The sequence below is a fragment of the Peromyscus maniculatus genome, chromosome 7 (genome assembly GCF_049852395.1).
Source record: "Peromyscus maniculatus bairdii isolate BWxNUB_F1_BW_parent chromosome 7, HU_Pman_BW_mat_3.1, whole genome shotgun sequence".
Classification (NCBI taxonomy): domain Eukaryota; kingdom Metazoa; phylum Chordata; class Mammalia; order Rodentia; family Cricetidae; genus Peromyscus; species Peromyscus maniculatus.
This window is the reverse complement of record NC_134858.1, coordinates 38495223-38514273: the sequence shown is the minus strand read 5'-3', so window position 1 is coordinate 38514273 and position 19051 is coordinate 38495223. Positions and strand designations below refer to the sequence as shown.

At 42.1% G+C, this 19051-nt stretch overlaps 1 long non-coding RNA gene and 1 other non-coding gene across 3 annotated transcripts in view; both read left to right on the top strand.

Moving 5' to 3' along the window:
- Positions 1-19051, top strand: part of LOC121830800 (uncharacterized) — a 110417-nt gene that overhangs the window by 11260 nt on the left and 80106 nt on the right. The window lies entirely within an intron of this gene.
- Positions 5102-5267, top strand: LOC121831259 (U1 spliceosomal RNA). Its single transcript, XR_006074633.2, has one exon. It is a non-coding gene; the product is annotated as a U1 spliceosomal RNA (small nuclear RNA).

The window sequence follows — 19051 nt, the reverse complement described above, 5'->3', positions numbered from 1 at the left end:
GTGTATCCACAATGGACCATAGCAGCAGACACTGTCTGCCACTGCCAGCTGCTAACCGAGGCAGTTCAACGGAAAGGCAGATGCTCTGCATAGGACTCTGCTGCAGCTCTGACAGTCTCATCTAGAGCTTGGGCAGTGTGTTAGTACACCTCCCATCACTGTGGTGAGTACCCTGGAGGAAGTTAAAGGAGGAATTTCACTTGGCCCATTGTTTCAGGGGTTTTATTCTGTGATTGGCTGTCATTGTTACTTTGAGCCTGGGGCAAGGGAAACCTCATGGTAATAGGAATGGGCAGAAGAGCATCTTGACCCTTGTCAGCCAAAAATGAGAGAGAAAGACGAAAAGGGACAAGATACAGCCCACCAAAGGACACATCTTTGGAGACCTACTTCCTCCAGGCAGGTTCTACCTGTGAAAGTGTCCATCATCTCACAAAACGGAGCAACCAGCTAGGGACGAAGGCTTCAGCAATCAGCCTGCAGGGATATTGCGTGTTCCCTCCATGACCTTCCCAACACTAAGTCTCTAAAAGGCACATGGCCATTTCTTGGTACAAAATGCATCCAATTCATCTCTTGGAATCCCCACAAACTTCGTTCCAATGCAATTCTGAAGTTAATTTTAGGTCTCCTCTGTGACCCATGGCAAACTCTTAGTGCTGAGCCCCTGTCAAATCAAGAATAAATCACATGCTGCCAGTACATAGTGGCACAGACTACTACAAACTACCAGTCCAAAGAGAATAATAGAGAAATAGTGAGGAAGCAGTTAACCAGAACCAGAACAAAAGCCATCAGTACAAAAGCCCCGTAGTTCCATGTCTGGCACAGAAGTGTATGTATGGTAATGTGATGTGAGCCCCAATAGGCTTGGGGAGACATACACCTATGGCCTTGCTGACTACGAGCACATGGCCTCCCTCCTCTTGGATGGCCTGTGCATGCATATGAGAGAAAACATGCAATATTTATCTTTATAAATCTGGTTTATTTTGCTTAGCACAAAGATCTCTAGTTTCTACCACTTTTGTGATATATATATACATATATATATATTTCATTAATATTTATGTATCACATAGTCAAAATTTTCTGTCTATTCATTTACCAATGGGCATATAGACTAGTTCTATATCTTAAGGAGAATGGATAGTAGCATGAATGATAAATATGGGGGTACAAATACCCCATGATTTGCTGACAGGAGTAGTAAAGCTGGGCCATATGGAAGTTTTATTTTTAGCTTTTTGCAGTGCTTCCATCCTAGTTACCATAGCGGCTAGACTAATTTACATCCCCACCAGCAGCTTGGAAGAGTTCAGTTCACCAACACTCTCACCAGTATTTGATGTCACTTGTTTTCTGGATGAGTTTGGGGAACTTTGTTGTTAGTTCTTATTCATTTAATATAATTTTATTTATGAAATTGGAAGTAGCAACCTTTGGTGCAATTGTATTTGCAATTATTATAACATATTGTTGTATTGGTCCCTTTCATAACCCTTGTATGACAGACTTTTCATGGAGAGATGCAACACACACATGTTCACCTAGAAACCCATGGAGGTCAAAGTAACCACTTCACCAAAGTCCAACTTGGAGAACCAGAATTTTTATTACAGTTACTAGTAGGAATACGAATAAGAGGCTGCTTATAGTAGGTAATAAGAGCTGCTTACAGTAGCTGATTCAAACCAGCTTTAAAAAGAAATCTCACTCTAACACAGATAATGACTCATGAAAGTAGCAACCCTGGAACTTTCTCTGAAAGCTGTACAGGTCCACTATATCTCCTCTCTATATCTCAGCTGATCAGTCTCTTCCATCTGTGATTTACTCATTCTACAAAGCTGAGAAGGGACTTTTGAGAACATTTCATGTTTTTTCTTTCCCAGCCATGTGAATTTTTGTTTACCCCCTAGAGGGAATACTTCAACTCAGGAAAAAACTGCTATATAACAACCCATGTAGTCAGCCACCTTCTTGATCACTTTTGGCTAGCTTTTGTTGGAAGTCTACTTTGTTAGGTACAAGTACTTTTGGTTTCCATTTGCTTTGTAAATGACTTGCATCCTGTCGTTCTCAGTCTGCATGGATCTTTGCCAGTGAGATGTGTTTCTGCTAGACGACCAAAAGTTAGACCCTGTTTTTCAAGTCTAAACAGTTATTAGTCTTCAACTTTTAATTGGATAATTAAGACCATGTACATTAGAGTTATTATGAAGAGGGAGTTACTAATTTCTTTAACTTTGATGGTTGTTTTTCTGGTGGCCCAATTATTTATTCTTTTGTTTCTACCCTGTTCCTTTATGAGAGTTTGGTGTGTTGCCAAGCTGGACATGATTGATTCAGTCCCAGCTCTCCTTTGTTCATCTAATACTCTTAGGAAATGTGTTTTTTCCTGTCCTCTCATGGTTGTCATTGCTCCACCTCAGTGTTTAGATTTCCTTTAAGGATCTTCTCCAACCAATGGTCATGAGTTCTTTTCTTTGTACTTGTGTTGAAATGTTTCTTGTTCTCTGTGGATTTTAAAAGATAAATTTGACTTTGGAGGTAGCAATCTCTTTTGGCAGTTATTTACTATTAGGGGTTTGAAATACATCATCCCATGCTATCCTGGATTTTAAGTTTTTCTCCTGACATTATACTTTTGTCCTTGTGAATTGAGCATTTTACCCTGAAGTTTTTGACACTTTTTCTTTGTTTTGTTACTTTGTCATCTTGATTGTTATTTGTTGCATTGTACATTTTCTCTGGTTACATCTATTTTGGGGTTCTAAGTGCCTCTTGTGTTTGAAGCCTCATTTCTTTGTCTAGATTTGAGAAATCTTCAGCCACAGTATGTCAGGCTTTTCCTTGAAGTCTAATTGGATGCCTCCACAGCACCATTATTCTTGCATTTTGAATGTCTCTTATTCCAGTATTATGTGAATAATGTTAAAATCTGTCACTCGCCTGAACAGGAACAGGGTTCCTTGAACCACAGCTATAATGTCCAATGTCATTTGAATGTCTACATACTTTAATACGCAAAAAATCTTCCCTATACAGCTGTGTGTAAGTCATTTACAAAGCAAATGGAAATCAAAAATACTTATACCTCCCAAAGTAGACTTCCATCAAAAGCTAGCCAGAGGCAATCAAGAAGGTTCCCTAAGATCTAGGCCTTCTTCTTAAAGAAAAGACTTTTAGATGAGCTTGAGTCATACATAATTTGGCATGGCCTGGCAATTCCTGAGATGCTTTGCCACGTTGCTTATTGTCCTAATGTAAAGTATTTGTCTTCTTTTTTAATAGTCTTAATCTTTTGAACAGGCAAACTCTTCATTTTCACAGTTTTTTAATAGTTCTTTGAGAATTTTGTACATTTTGATCAGATTCACCCTCTTCCAACTTCTTTCAGATCTACCCTGATTTCTCTACCCACCTAATTTTGGGTCCACTTTAAAACATCAATAACAAAAAATACACCAGGTCTAATTTATAGCTGCCTACTTATTCTTGGATGCATGGTCTTCTCACCAGGGACCATACCCTTAAAGAGAACTGACTCTACCTGTCACAGTAGCTACATATCAATAGGTCCTAAGCTCTGTGTGGGACTTCATGACTACTTCCTCTTTCCATGATGGTATTTTTTTCTGACTTAAACCTGCACAGATCTCATGTATGCTGTCACAGACACTGTCAGTTCATAAGTGATACTTTTCCTGTTGTGTGAGAAAAACATTATTTCCTCTTAATCATCCACCACCCCTGGCTCTCAAAATCTTTCTGTCTCCTCTTCCATGGTGATTCTTGAGATTTTAGAGAAGTAGATGTGATACAGATATTTCATTAAGTACTGGGCATTCCTCAATTTTCTTATTCTCTGCACCTTGGCCAGTTGTGTGTCTTTGTGTTAATTACTATCTAATGCAAAAAGAAGCTTCTCTAGTGAGAATTGAGAAATGTACTAATGAGTTTATTTTCTGGCCAAATTATTTTTCAAATCTCTCCCCTCTGCTCTTTGCTCCCAATTCTCATTATAAACTTGGCTAAAAGCAGCAGCAATAATCATACTGAATGATAGCCTGCCTTGACATTTCTTCTGCCATATTAACTAATTTGTCATACTTAAACTCAGCTTTCCTCCAAGTCTGAGGGAATGGTCTCTACTTCAATTCCCAACAGAGTCCTTATTCTCATCTAAAACTGAGTTGAGTCTCTTCTGTCTGTGTTTCCATTATTGTTCGTATATGCTAAACTCCCATTAGAACTGCAGAAAACACGCTGATCACAGTGTTCTAGTGCCGCTCTAGCTTGCTTTTCCAAATTTCTCTCACAAACAGCTTCGAAAGTCTTCTGAACCACCTAGTGGAATGGGTCATAGCAATATGACCCATAAAAGAGGAAAGATTTGCTGTCTCACACTCTCAGAGGTTTTAGTCCATGGCAAGCCAACTCTATCCACACTGGGCTCTGCCACCCTGGGCATGAGGCAAGACAAAATATCACAGAGGTGGGAGCACGTGAGGATGCTTTTCACCTCATGGTGACCCAGAAATAGAAAGGTATTAAGGTGCCCAAGGCCAGACACAACTCCACAGAACATGACTACAGAACCTACTTCCTATGGTTTTCCATCCCCCTCTAGAACTTCCACCACTTCCTGAATCAAGTCCACCAGTTAGAGACCACATCTTTAACAGTTAGCCCATGGGGGCTATCTCATATTCAAGCCATTACTGGCAACAATGTCAAGAGAAGAAACCGTGGCTATCAGAATGGGCTTCTCCTTCCATGGCCTGAGCCCCATGGAAGAAGAGGTGCCCTGCCACTTGGACCTGAACAGGTAGAGCTCAAGCCTTCTCTGCTATTTATGGTTAATGAAGGCTTAAGGCCGTTTATAAGCAGCTTGAGGATTGGCTCTGGTAATATGCACACACATCTTCTATCTGATCATCTCTGTCACTTTCCCTCTGCTCTAGTATTGCCAGACTTCTTGGTCCAGGTTTCCAGAGAAAAGGTCAGGTGTGAACTTTGACTTCTGACTATTCCTTTTCTTCTACACTGATCCGTACTTTAAACCCTATATTAGGGATGGTGTTAAGAGTGTCCTATGCTTATCTGTCAGGGGAAAGACTATGATCACAAACATAGTTCCTAGGGTGAGGTCCATCCATTACACTCTGGGTGTGTTGACCCCTTTAATCTCCCCAAATACAGTAAACTCAACTACACAATTTGAGGTAGTGAGAGGCAGCCAGCATTCATGCTCTCTTTGCTTGTTAATTATAAAAAGAGAGTCCATTTAACTATGTGAATGACAGGTACCCAACTCAATCACACAGAATTCCTACTTTACAGCCAACTGTGCCCTTGAAACAAAATGCAGATTGAGACTCAGGTTGAGATGTTTGTAAACTGGCTGCTGAGAAAGAAAGAGGGACTCAGGAAAGAAATTAAGATACTCTGCAAGCTTTTAAAATTTTATTGATTGCCAAAGCTCTGGTCCATTCATTCTTTTACACTTCATGCCTGCCTGCCTACTATGTGACATGTACTTTGACAGGTCCTGAGGATGCAATAGAAAGTAAATACTGTAAAGCAAAAACAACACAACAAGAAACCCAACATGCATAAGTGTCAGCTTTTCTAAGATTTGTGCTTTCTCAGTACTTTCTACGGTCCCATGAATATCTGATTTTATAAAATAAGCCTATTTTATAGATAGGCTTGTGGGGATATAGAAAGAATCATTGACTTCTCAAGTTAAACACTGTATCAGGATGAGAAGCTCAGGCTTTAGGATCACTGATGGAGATTATTGCTTGCCTTATCCTCATTTTTTTTCATGCTTTACAGCCCATGTGAGTGAAGCTGTGCATGGAAGTCAGACCAGGGCTCAGGGAGCCAAATGCATGTATAGCCATCCTAGCACAGGCCTCACACTCTCTGGGAGTCTTTGGTGTTGACTGACATCCCATAGGGTGAAGTCGTCAGTGCTGGCCTCATAATCTCATGGTCAGTTACTCTTGTGCACAAAACCAGTGACTCCCAAAGTCCATGTGGATCATTTGATTCTGACCATGACATGTTCTATCAAGCTGTGGGCTGCACTTTGAGGCTACTACTTGGGGGAAATGAAGTCTGAGGCTGTTATGCCTGCGACTGGTTCTCTAGTTCTGAGAGTAGGTAGAACATGATGAGTAGGGACATCAGTTTCCAAAATGCCTTGTTCTTGTTGTTGGGTAGAAGACCAGTAAGGAATTCCAGTTACACTGATACTCCCTTTCCACTGGATCACATAATACAGTACTTATAATTCAGTGTCTCTGTGGTCTGTCTTAGAAAGTTCTAGCTGGGTTGTTCTATAAGGTCTAGTCATTCACCATTTGAAAGAGTCTTCAAATGACATAGGAAAAATTTTTGATGAAAACAGGCTCCCACATGATACTATGATTCTATGCATCCATGACCTTTAGAACACCTACCATGATCATAGCAGACTTGTCATGGGTCAAGTCTAGTGTAGATGCCACAATCTGAACAGTGGGGTCAACTCTGGGGACTTTCTCACTTGGATAAGTCATAGAGATATTGAAGAAAAGGTGTATTTTATGGTTTAGGTGGATGTGCTCCTTTTCCTTAAAATACCAGCTCGTATTTCTCATAGGGTGTTGGGTTTATTGGACATCCACTTGAGCTGGACCTTCTAGAAGAGATCCATCATGAAGTCCTATGGGCATCAGAATAATCCTTGCATTTTGCTCACTGTAGTCTGGTGTTTCATAGTCTACACTAGCTTCGCATGTAGCCAGGCTTGAATCTGCCAGTAAGTACTATTAGGCTTCAGTGGAGCAGGACCAGCACAGCCAGGGGTCAGGGAGCCAGACGCATGGATAGCCATCCTATCACAGGTCTCACACTCTCTGGAAACCTGTAGGACTTTTGCAAAGAGCTGAGTAATGAGTGGAAGAATAAAGGAGTGAGTGGAAGAATGCTTTAATTTCATCCTTGTCAGGAAGCTTTTCCTTGCTACAACAACCTCACTAAAGGACTCTAAGACAAACATGTTACCAATATACTCTCTGTCACATCTTCCTAGTTGCTATGATCACAGTAGAAAGAAGGGACCATTGAGTCACAACATCCTATAGGGATTTAGAAAATGGAAATGGAATTATGTTAATTATTTCAAAATACATGTGGCTTGTGAGAAATATTGACTTTTTAGATGACAGAAGTTATTGTAGGCAGAATAACAAAAAACCAAAGGCATAGAGGTGAGAAAAAAAACTCATTTGTGTGACTGATGAAAACCAGTTAGACTACAGTTCTTAGAAATGCTGGGATCCATGGGAGAACAGTTGTGTGAGGGTGAAATTAATGGATGGAAGATCTTCAGTGTCAGACTGAAGACACACCATTTGCTCCTGTGCTACCACTGCCTTGCCCAGAACTTGACTCCAAATACACACTTGGTAAATGTTTATTGGACAAGATAATGAATAAATAGCTAAAGGAATAAATTTTATGTACTCACATAAAATTCTGGAAAGATGAGAAGGTCAGAAATATGAATCTAAGAGATAGTATGTTAAAGATTTATAGTGAACTCTACCTGGACACTTCCCGCCAGATTTTTTTTTTTTTTTTTTTTGAGTTAAGGTGTAAAAGCTTGTGCGTCATCATTACAGTGATATTGGAGCCATGAGCTGTATTCACCTTCTAGGACAACTCATGTCAAGCCTGGAAAGTAAAAGACAAGGCTGAACAGTGGGACTGACACTTGAGGAAGGGATGGAAAAGTAAGAGGAGAAGCATGAAGTAAAAGCAAGGACAGTACCATTTTCCAAAGAAGCGAGTAAAGTGACTGGAGCAGTGTGGTAATGCTCACAAGCAGAGTGTGTGGAAAAGATGTTAGCTAGTTGGGGACAGCAGTGGAGTCTGGTTGGAGAACGTTCTGCTGGCAAATTACCATGATACAGATAGCATCAGGGCCAAGGAGATGGCTCTCTGAAGAAGCATCCTCAGCATGCAATTTGAAGCATGTGGGTGAGCTTCTGGGGTCTTTGATGGGAATTTTCTCCAGCTGAGAGGCTGGCCACTGATAAAGGGATGAAGAAATGGATAAATCACCCAGCCTTAGGTAAAGAATGTAAAACTGATTTAGCGTCATCTTCATAATCTAAGCAGCTCTTTCAAGCTACAGTGGAATGAGACAACCCAAACCAAGAGAAAGCCTAGGTGGCCACCTAGAATGGAAGTCATTGAAAATGAGACTTTTCCAAGAGAAAGCTTGTGTCTCTGTTGGTTGAATATTGACTGTAAGAACCCTGATGGGTCTGAAGCTTCTCCCCCACACTGTCTTTTTCCTTTGATGACACTCATTTGGAACAAGAGTAGGAGAGAAGAGAGAACCCTGAGGATGGAAACATGTCTCTAAATAAATAAATAAATAAAATGAAGAGAAAGAAAGCTGAGAATCCCTGGCGTCTACAAGAAGAAGGGAGAAGTCATGAGTAGGAAGTAATTTAGTGCCCCACATGCTGGCCGCAGGCTTAGATATCTGCCTTCATAACTGAGACCAGCAATAAACTGAAGGGTTACCAATGTGGGTGACCACAGGGCTCGCAGCCCTATAGACCCAGAGACAAATTCTGTCTTTTCCATTCTTTCTTTCTTGTTGGATAAAATTGTCAATCCTCAGTTCCCCACCTACAAAGTAACAAGAATAAATACAATGGAGATGACAACGTAATCCACCTTTCATGGTTACTGGTGGTGATATTTGTAATCTAAGAAATAAAGCTTTCCTGAAGATCATTAGACAGAGCCAGCCACAGAGTTGGCCACAGAGGTCAGGTGGTGGTGGCACACACCCTCAATCCTAGTACTTGGGAGGCAGAGGCAGAGCTCCTCCATCTGGATTTCTGTGAGCTCAAGTCCACATTGGGCTATACGAGATTAATCCAGTCTAAAAAAGAAATGGAGCTATTGTGGGAATTTATTAAGGCAATTCCATGTAGTTAAAAAGGAGGTTTATTTGGGGGTAACTTATAGGCAAGTAAAGGGGTTGGTTCCAGGATCCAGGAGAGGTGAAGTGCAGTCCAGTGGTGTTCTCTGGAGAACTCTGCTCAGTCTACCATCCAGCATCCAGGATCACAAAGAAACAAGAGACCTGGCACATCTGGATGGGCTCCCGTCTTGGCCCCACCCAGGGGTAGGTCATAGGTGGATGTAGCAGTTACCAAAAGTCTCACTAGGGGCAATATTTCAAGGTCAAAGCTGGAACCCACTACACAGAGCCAAGCAGTGGTGGCACACATCTTTAATTCCAGCAATGGGGATCACACACCTTTAATCCCAGCACTAGGAAGGTTGAAACAGGAAATCATATGGCTGGGCAGAGAAAGGGATATAAGGTGGGAAGAGACAGGAATTTACTCTCTTGTAGAGGCTCTGTCAGGCTGAGGAGTTGGTGAGGTAAGAGGTGATAGCTGTGGCTTGCTCTGCTTCTCTGATCTTTCAGCTTTCACCCTGATATCTGGCTCTGGGTTTTTATCATAAGACCATTTAGGATTCATGCAAAATCTGGTGCCCAATGTGGGGCGCCAATTGCAAATGGAAGTTTCTGTCCTACCTGGTCCCACAGCCTCTCAGTCCCAAATAAACACACAGAAGTTTATATTAATTATGAAAACTGTTTGGCCTATTGCTCAGGCTTATAATGAACTAGCTCTTACACTTAAATTAATATATAATTCTTATCTATGTTTAGCTACATGGCTTGGTAGCTTTTCTCAGTTCAGCATTCTGATCTTACTTCCTCTGTGTCTGGCTGGTGACCCTGTCTCTGCTATTTCTTTTCCCAGAATTCTCCTAGTCTAGTCACTCCGTCTATACTTCCTGCCTGGCTACTGGCCAATCAACATTTTATTAAACCAATAGAGTGACAAATCTTTACAGTGTACAAGAGCATTATCTCACAGCATTGGTGTTCACCATAGGGCACTGATCCATAGAGACCTGATAAAGCTTAAAGAGCATTCTTAGTGCACAGAAACAGAACCACACTGTGTTTCCTGGTCTCACAGTCTCATGCCAGCATCAGCACAGAGATGACGCTACCTGTGTGATGGAGCTGACTGCCAGCTGCCTTGAGCAAAGTGGCATGGTGGGCTCCTGTAGTCTCTCCCACAGGCTGCAGTACAGAAAGGCTTCTCACAGCCCTTGTTGCTGCCTGCAGGCTGGAGCACACAGCCTTGGGCTTGAGAACACAGCTCCAGCAGCTAGGGCTGCAGCTTTGGTTCTAGCCACCCAGCTTAGCGGTTTAAAAACTCTCCTGGTCAGAAAAGGATTAAAGATACACAATAAAACAGACTCAGATAAAAAAAAAAAACACTCCAAATGAGTTACAATATATTGAATATATATATTATCTATATCTATATCTATCTATCTATCTATCTATCTATCTATCTATCTATCTATCTATAATCATAAATTTAAAACAAAATGGTTAAAAAATGAATAGACTAATAAAAAATATAATAAGCCATGTAAAGATGGAAAATATACAGAGTCTGGATACTACATGTTATTATGTTATTTTTAAATTGTTTGCTGAAGAAGGATCAACAGCTGCTAAAAGACATTTGATTATAAATGCTGCTGCATTAAGCCAACCTATATATTTTGAAAATATATTGACTTCAAAATTTAAGTCAAAAGGTATGTTACTTTGGAGGAGAGATTTTGCTTTTACTTCCACAGAAAAAGAAAGGCTATGGATTCATTCTGAGTTAAAGAAAATAAGGTTTGATCGAGGAAGACCCCCTGAAAAATCTGCAATGGGAACAAATGGCCCAGATGATCCAACATTTCAGATTGCCTCTGTTGCAGTTTCTTCTGAGTTTTGCATCCAGAAAGGCTTCAAGGCTGAGATGATCCAGCCTCACAAACTACTCCAGTCAGGACTTGACCATAATCCTAAATTTTCTTTGGGTACTGTAAGATTTCCAGCACCCCCAATCAGCAGGAAGTAGCCTAGACAACTATGTCCTCATTTCCAAAAATGGATTATGGATATTTGTCTTTTTTTAGAATGCTGATTACAAATTATTATGGATAATGATCAGGAAAAAAGCTAAACAAAGGACATTAGATTCAGGGGTTTTGTTTTGAAAAGAAAAAAGGGAAATGCTGTGGGATAATGCTCTTGTACACTGTAAAGATTTGTCACTCATATTGGTTTAATAAAATGCTGATTGGCCAGTAGCAGGCGGGAAGTATAGTCACGGTGACCAGACTAGGAGAATTCTGGGAAGAGGAAAGGCAGAGATAGGGTTGCCAGCCAGACACAAAGGAAGCAAAATGAGAATGCTGAACTGAGAAAAGGTACAAAGCCACATGGCTAAACATAGACAAGAATTGTGGATTAATTTAAGTGTTAAGAGATAGTTAGTTATAAGCCTGAGCAATATGCCAAAAAGTTTTTATAATTAATATAAGCCTCTGTGTGCTTGTTTTGGACTCAGCAACTGTTGGACCAGGTGGGACATAAACTTCTGTCTGCAGTTACCATGTAGTTCATGTGCCTAATACAGAATTTGATCTTTTCCTGCACATTTGTTTGGAGAAAGGATGGTTCTTTAACAAAGAGGTATTAATTTCTGGATCCCAGTGGTCCACTGGATAAGCAATATCCCCAGCATCCAATTGCAAAAGGCCTGGCTTTCCAGGCTACTGAATGAACCTTGGGCAGTAGAATATTCTCCATGCCAGGTCATGGGATGCCTCTGTCAGTAGTTTTCCAGACTAGTGGGCAATCTATGGGGTGCCATTTAAAATCAAGAAACTCAAATGAGACCCAAAGGAGAGAAATCTGCTAATGAGCCCATCAAGTTAAAGAGGTAAGAGTGTTGGCTTCTGACCATCTGTCTTACTCTGGCAGCACATGCTGTCCAGATCCCAGGCCCTGCATCTCCTCCAGAACCTGCCAATGCCATCGATTTCTATTAATCTGATGGAGCATTCATTACCCCAACAACCAACCTGCCACTGTTTGCTTAGCTTGTATGAAATCAGAGCTCCACAAAAATCAATGTGTGAAATCTTTGTATCAACATGTAAGAAATCCAAAGGTTTACTCTGGCAGATGCAGGATTTTAGACAGATTAAAACTGACAAACTGGCGTGTTCTATGGTGGAGGCAATGATGAGGTGTGGCGCCATGTCAAAGGTTTGGAAAAATGGCATGCTAAGAAAGAAATGAATGTCTGTTGCAGGGGAGGGAGGATGGTACAGTTGGATTATTGAGAGGACATTTGGATTTTCACAAGTTCTGATGGCTTATATTTCAGAAGTCACTTGAAATCAGCAGGGCTGGCGCAACACAGCTGTCCCCTAGGAACTCGTGAGTAGAGATGAGTAAAAGTGGCTTGCGTGAGGTCATGGTGTGCAGAGGCTATGCCAAGACCTTGGCCCCTACTTGCAGCAGTCACTGAACATCCCACACCAAAAGAGGACTCACCTCTTGCAGGCCCCATGGCTTCTGATCCCAAGAAATGAGAGTGGGGACTTCTTCCCACTTGAGTATCCAGAAGCCCGTGCCAGGCTCTGCCTTCCTCAGTAGCCTAAGGAGGGTGCATGGCTAAAAGTTCCACGTGGCTAACTATGGGCACTTCAATTTGCAAGATATGGCTTCACTCCGACCTCAAGAGTCCTTTAAACCAAGGCAGTGGCCAATGTAACGAAGAAGAAAAAGCCCTCTTTTAAAGGCCCGCTCTGCATCCTCTGTTCTCATCATAGAAGCACAGCATTCCAAAACCGTGACAGAACTTTTTTTTTTTTAAATTTGATTCCCATGTCTCACAGCATACTGTAGGCCATCTGCTTCCAATATCGTGGGGGCTGTGGAGTGTATGCTTCAGGAATGCAAACGCTTCCTTTAAGAATAGGAGCCAAAAAAGGTAAACGGCTTTCTCCGGGAGGAAAATGAGCCCACAGCCAACAAGTCAAGAGTGGGCCTGGGGATGCAGCGCTGTAGCTGAGTGCTTGTCTGGCCAGCACTCCCCAATGCTGAAAACTAAAAGCCAGTGGTACACACATGTCAAAACTGAACTGAAATCATCTGGGGGCAAATGTGGACTATGATGTAGAGAGAAGAGACTAAGTAACGAACTCAGGCTTGAGTTTGAATCTTGTACCTGGCACACATTTTTTTGTATATTAATCTTGATTCTAGGGGAGATTTTTCTTAATTGATACTTATTTGGTGAGAAAAAGGATATGAAAGGTCTAACGTCTTGCTTAAGACACAGTAAATAGACTGTGCTTTTCTGTCAGATCATTGCTCCATGCCTCACCATCCTAAGAATGTATATTCTAGAAATAAGGTGGTTGGAACTACATTGACTATCAGTGGATGCACAATATATCCCAGCAAAAACTTTTCACTTCTCAGAGTAATAGGGGCATGAATGGGTAAGTAAGGCTGACCTTTGCTGTCACTTGCCATTGGCTGAAGGACCAGCAAACCCTTTTCCTGTTGGCTCCTTTTGTGCTGGCTGTCAATTTTGGTATCTGTCTACCACCACATTAAAAATCACCAGCAAACTTATTAACATAACCAAGCTCGTTTACAAATTTATAATTTGGACAGGACTTAGACAGGAAAGCTTACCTCAGCACTGTTCTGTGTCACACAGGACACATCAACTAGGTGCTGAAAGACTTGCTCCAGGGTGTCTTCCTCAGATAGCTAGTAACATCCCAATCCATATTGACAGGGAGCTCAGTTGAGGTCCATTTCTTTCTGCATGGTTCTTTCTATATGGCTTGCTAGTTTTTCTTACAGTGTAACAGCAGCTTCAAATGGCCACATCTTGATACAAAGAGAACCAGGCATACGTTGTATTGTTGTCTCTTACCTACCCCTGAAAGTCAAGTAGTGTCCTTTGGTCATACCCTATAAGTCTAAGCAGTCACAAAGCCTTGGCCACGTGTTACTCGATCCTAACAGCTCCCTCAGGGAAGGGGGCAAGAAGGCGCGGAGTCAATGGCATAGACACTGGGAGTCAGTTGACGGCAAATAACAAATTCATTCATTTAATAACAGGGAAGGTCTTCTATACCCTCCTCCCAGCACCCAGTCTGTGTCAAAATCTGGTGGCATTGCATGGTCATTTCTCATTGGCTGGGCATGATTAGGAACTCTGACAGTGACCAGGAACTCTGACAGTGCCTGTTGCTAGGCCCTCAGACAGACTAGAGGTTGGTTCATAAGGAAGTACATCGTGTGCATGCCTTGGCAACTGGTCTGAGTCAATTTCCTCAACCCTATGGGCCTGTCCTTCTACAGCCAGGATCATGGGAGAAGATACAGGCTCCACCTCTTTACGGGTAACCACATGTTTCTGGAGGACTGTCCATGGGAAATGTTTATGTGGTCATCCTGATGGGCATATAATCTATCAAACCTCTGATTGCCACTTAATTCAAAGCTTCATTGCTACCTTGCCACAGCTATGGCTTGCTTCCTCCTCCTTCATTTGCTCTTCCAGTTGGTCTCTTCTTACACTCTCAAATAGTGAATTCCAATCTAACAGTGGGAGAGAAAATTATGACCACACCCCTATCCTGTTTGTTGTTGTTGTTGTCTTCTGTCAGCTTGACCCAAGCTGGAGTCATCTGAGAAGAAGAAACTCCATTGGCAAAATTCCTCCATCATATTCCTTGTAGGCAAGTCTGTGGGGGCATTTTCTTGATTAATGATTGATATGGAAGGGCCAAACACACAAGTAGATAGGGGTAGTGACACTCATGGTGGGTGGTTGTAGATAGCACAAAAATGTGGTCTAAGCAAGCCACAGGGAACAAGACAGTAAGCAGCCTCCCTATGAGGATTGACTAAAACAGTGTGCACAGTGCCTGGTACAGAGCAGACTTTCAATAATATGATTATTTTAATCCTTTTCATTTTCTCACCTGTATTTGGGGAACATCTTTTCCTAGTAGGCTCTGGTCTGGGACTGCTTCTAGCGAGCGGTCCATGCAGGAGGAACATTCAGGGTAATGAAGCTTCTGAAACCCCCTGGCTCCATTTCACTAGCCGCAGAAACCCACATCATGACTTGGCAGCATGGAAGCACAGGCTGGATTTCCCACAATCCTTTAGTCTGGGCACCTTAACCAGCTTATCATACAGCCACAAGAAGTGCTGCATGCCTTTGGAAATAATTGTGGCCTTGTGGTTTGCGTTCCACAGATCCACACTGGGCTGGGCAAATGTCAAAAGCTCTTTTGCCACAGTCCATGTAAGCACCCAGTGGTTTCCATCTCTGGCTCCTGACTGCTTAAAGCTGGTTTCAAAGTTCCCCACAAATTCTGGAATCTTCTCTTGCAACTTCTGCTATTTTGCCCTATCAGTTCACTTATTAATTCATTTAAATGTATGCCTTTCAAATTGGATTTCCATTTAGTAAATGATTTACTTAATCAGTCGATAGGAAGTGTCCAATGATTGCAACAGCTCTATTTCCAATAATTTGTGGAGTCTTGGAAAGGTCGTTTCTCCCATCTAAATCAGAAGCCACAGGCCCATGGCAAGCAAGTCAAGTCATTAGATTTAACATTTTCAGAAATTATCCATACTGATAACTGTTCAGCATTACAGCACACATCATACTAAAGAGACTCTTTACTCTGGAGTATTTTCTGCTTTAGTGCATCTCCTTGGGTATCACATGAGCCATCCACTCGTGGTCTTTCCTGTGACAGGCTGTTACAGGAATATGACACACCATGGCATAGGGAGATATACAGTGTGGGTTCTCACTTTCAAAGGCCAACATGACATCCCTTTTAAAGGTGGGGGCTAAGAATGCAGCTTACCTTGTCTTCTTCCCCAAGTCTCAATCTTTCTCTTCTTTATTCCATAAGACCTTTCCTAACTTAACTTCATTCAGTTTGGTCTGTTTGCTCCAGAATATGATCATTGAAACCTTTATTCAGCTTCTCCTATCCGACTGTTCATTCATTATTACTTATCTCATTTACTTTTCACAATAATCCTGTGAAAGTATTATTCTTCTGTTTCCAAAATGATAAAACTGAAGCTCAATGGGAATGAGCTTGCCTAGGGTTGAGCAGTACTGGATTCCAGTCTGGGCTGGGCAGCAGAACTTTCTGTATCCAAAACCTCCCATAACTACCTCCCTGTCTATAACCGGCATATTCTTGTCTTGCTAACCAACTGCTCTGACTAGTTGCACAGTTTATCGTGACTGGGAACTTGATCTTGTGTGTAGTTTTCGATGTGCTTTTGTGCTCCTTTGTTTTTTTTCTGCACTGGCCTCTGCTCTTTGTTACAGGAAGGTCTGCAAAGATGGAACGCATGGTCAGTGATCCCTGGAGAGCCACTCTTGTGTACTAAGAGGGACACAAAACTTGCACTCTCTCAATTTGAGGGCCAACCCATGGCTTCTTTTCTTACCTATGTGGCCTTTGATTGAGCCAACCTTCCTTTATCTTTAAAAAATGAGAGTTATAATTATAGCCGAGCATAATGACACATGGGGGGGGGCGGGATTCCAGCACTTTGGAGGCAGAAGCAGGAGTTCAAGACCATTCTTGGCTACATAGCAACCTTGAGGCCAGTCTGGGCTACCTGAGGTGGTATTTTAAAAGACAATAGATACAATTGCTAGGTGAAACACTATAATGACTTTCCCAGCTACCTTTCAAATTCCCTCCCAGAGCATTTTATTCTCAGAAACGGATAAGTCACATATACTGACTTCAGAGTCCTGGGACAATAGTGTCTCCAAAAAGTACTTTATGTCCCAGCAAAGCAGCTTCAGAGCAGCTTGGTGTTCTGGCCCGAGTTCCTGCTGGGTGGTAAGAGCCAATCAGCAAAAGCCTGGAGCTGTTCCTCCCCTGAACAATGGAAACGTGGGATGGTGTGACTGGCAAGATGCCAGGCAGCTGTTCCATGAGTCCTTGGAGGATAGCGATGGTCTCATATTGCAGAGAGGGATTTAGTTAAACCTGAGGAAGTATTTCCTGAGTACAGGCACCGTGAGACTCTGGAATGTAAGGTTAAGAAAGGCTAGAATGCGTTTCTTCAGGGATATTGAAAAAAGAAGGGGGGAAAAAAACCTCCCAATCAATCTATCTTCGTGTTCTGCTGCCAAGAGGCAGGAAGATGGATTCATTGCTTTGGGAGCAAGGAGTCGTTGGTATTGGGGGAGGAAGTCTGCTTCTTGTCTTCTCTCACCTTGCATAATAGAGAACTCTTCATTGCTCCCGAGAAGTGCCATGGGCCTCACCTGCTCTGATAATCACCCCGTGCCTCTTCCTCCCTTCCCCAAGCATCTGCTTCAGCTCTTTATCAGCATTGTTGAAGTGTGCTGACTGCATCCCCTCCAGTTTACTAGGGAAGTGGTGCTCCCAGCAGCCGGAGCCCAAGCCCAGTGAAAACTTCAGGTGTTCAAATAGACCATGGAATACACCACGGAAATGTTATCAAAGCTGCCTTCCCCGGCTTGCCTCGATAAGCAAGCAGCTCTTAACTGTGGGTTATTCTTTGCAACTACATCCCCAGCCTTCCATCTGTTCATTAACAGTGAATACACCGTACTGGCTTTGTGAATAAGGATATACAGAGCCTTGTACTCCATTGCCTTACTCCTGCCAACAGAGAATACATGTAATTAAAAGTCATTGGGAAATCCTCCAAATGAAAGATAAATGAAACTTTTTAAAGGTTCAATATATGTGAGGCCTGGATCCACAGAATCATTAACCTTTAGAATCGTGGAAGTTGCCAACACAACGGTAAAGAGCATGGCTTTCCATAAACAATGTGGGGAGCACATTGAAGGAGTTTCCAACCCCACATCATCACTCAGCAGCAACTCCACTCTTTCAAGTGTTTTCAACCTTCGCAGCATCTCGGAGATGCAGTTGGTCTAGGCTGGTGTTGAGAACAATGCACTGATGCTGTGATTAAAGCCCAAGCTCTCAGCTTCCAAGACTGGATTTTTATTTACTTCAAGGTCAGGATCACTTAGTTGTAGTTTTAGTTTATAGGACAGTACCATTTGCTGGTTTCTTCCCAAGGACATTAAAGGAGGGATTCTTGGTGTGGGATCTTGGGAAGGTTTCAGGCACCTTTGAATCTATGAAATGCATGCTCAAACTGGAGGTCAAGAATCTGTTTTTCAAAATGCCTGGAACTAGAATTACTTTAGATTTCAGAATTTAAAAAAAATTCATATTCTTTCTGTATGCCTGCCTGTCTGCCTCTCTCTCTCTCTCTCTCTCTCTCTCTCTCTCTCTCTCTCTCTCTCTCTCTCTCTCTCTCTCTCTCTCTCTGTGTGTGTGTGTGTGTATGTCTTTGGGACAGAAACCATGTCTAGACATACCACATACCATCATTTGTGTACTACATACACCTTATGTACATGGTCTAAAGATGGTTTTATACGGTACTTTCCATAATTCTGCACATGAAACAAAGTTTCACAGAATCGTCCCCTGGTAACTCCATGTCTGTGCTTCAAATCCTTTGGACTCTGGAGCATCCTGGATTTCATCTTTGGATAAGAGATGCTCAAGCTGCATTGTGTTTAGATGCTTATTTCTGGAGAGTGTTGAAAGCTTTCTCCGTCTTCTCTTGGTAGGGTGAGAAGAGGTTGCGATTATAACACACAAGCAGCCATTGCCGTAAAGGCAAACTGTGCTAACCTACACCCTTGCCAACCAAGCAGGAGTCTCCAAGCCACAGAGATCTCCTGCCATTGGTTTGCCAATGGAAGTCCTTCCTCTTCCTGCTATCAGTTAAGCCTGAGTTGTAGCTTTGGACACCAAGCAAGTCCCAGGGTTATCAGTAGAAGCAGAAGTATAGGGCAGATCGAAAGGAATATTTTCCAGGCCCCAAGTAGTTCTTGACATTCTTTCAGGTTTCTAGAATTCAGTAAACCCATGACCCCAAAAGAGGAGTTTCTGGCCATGTAATAGGCATTGCCTTCCTTTTTTCCTTTCAAGGGAAAATGTTATT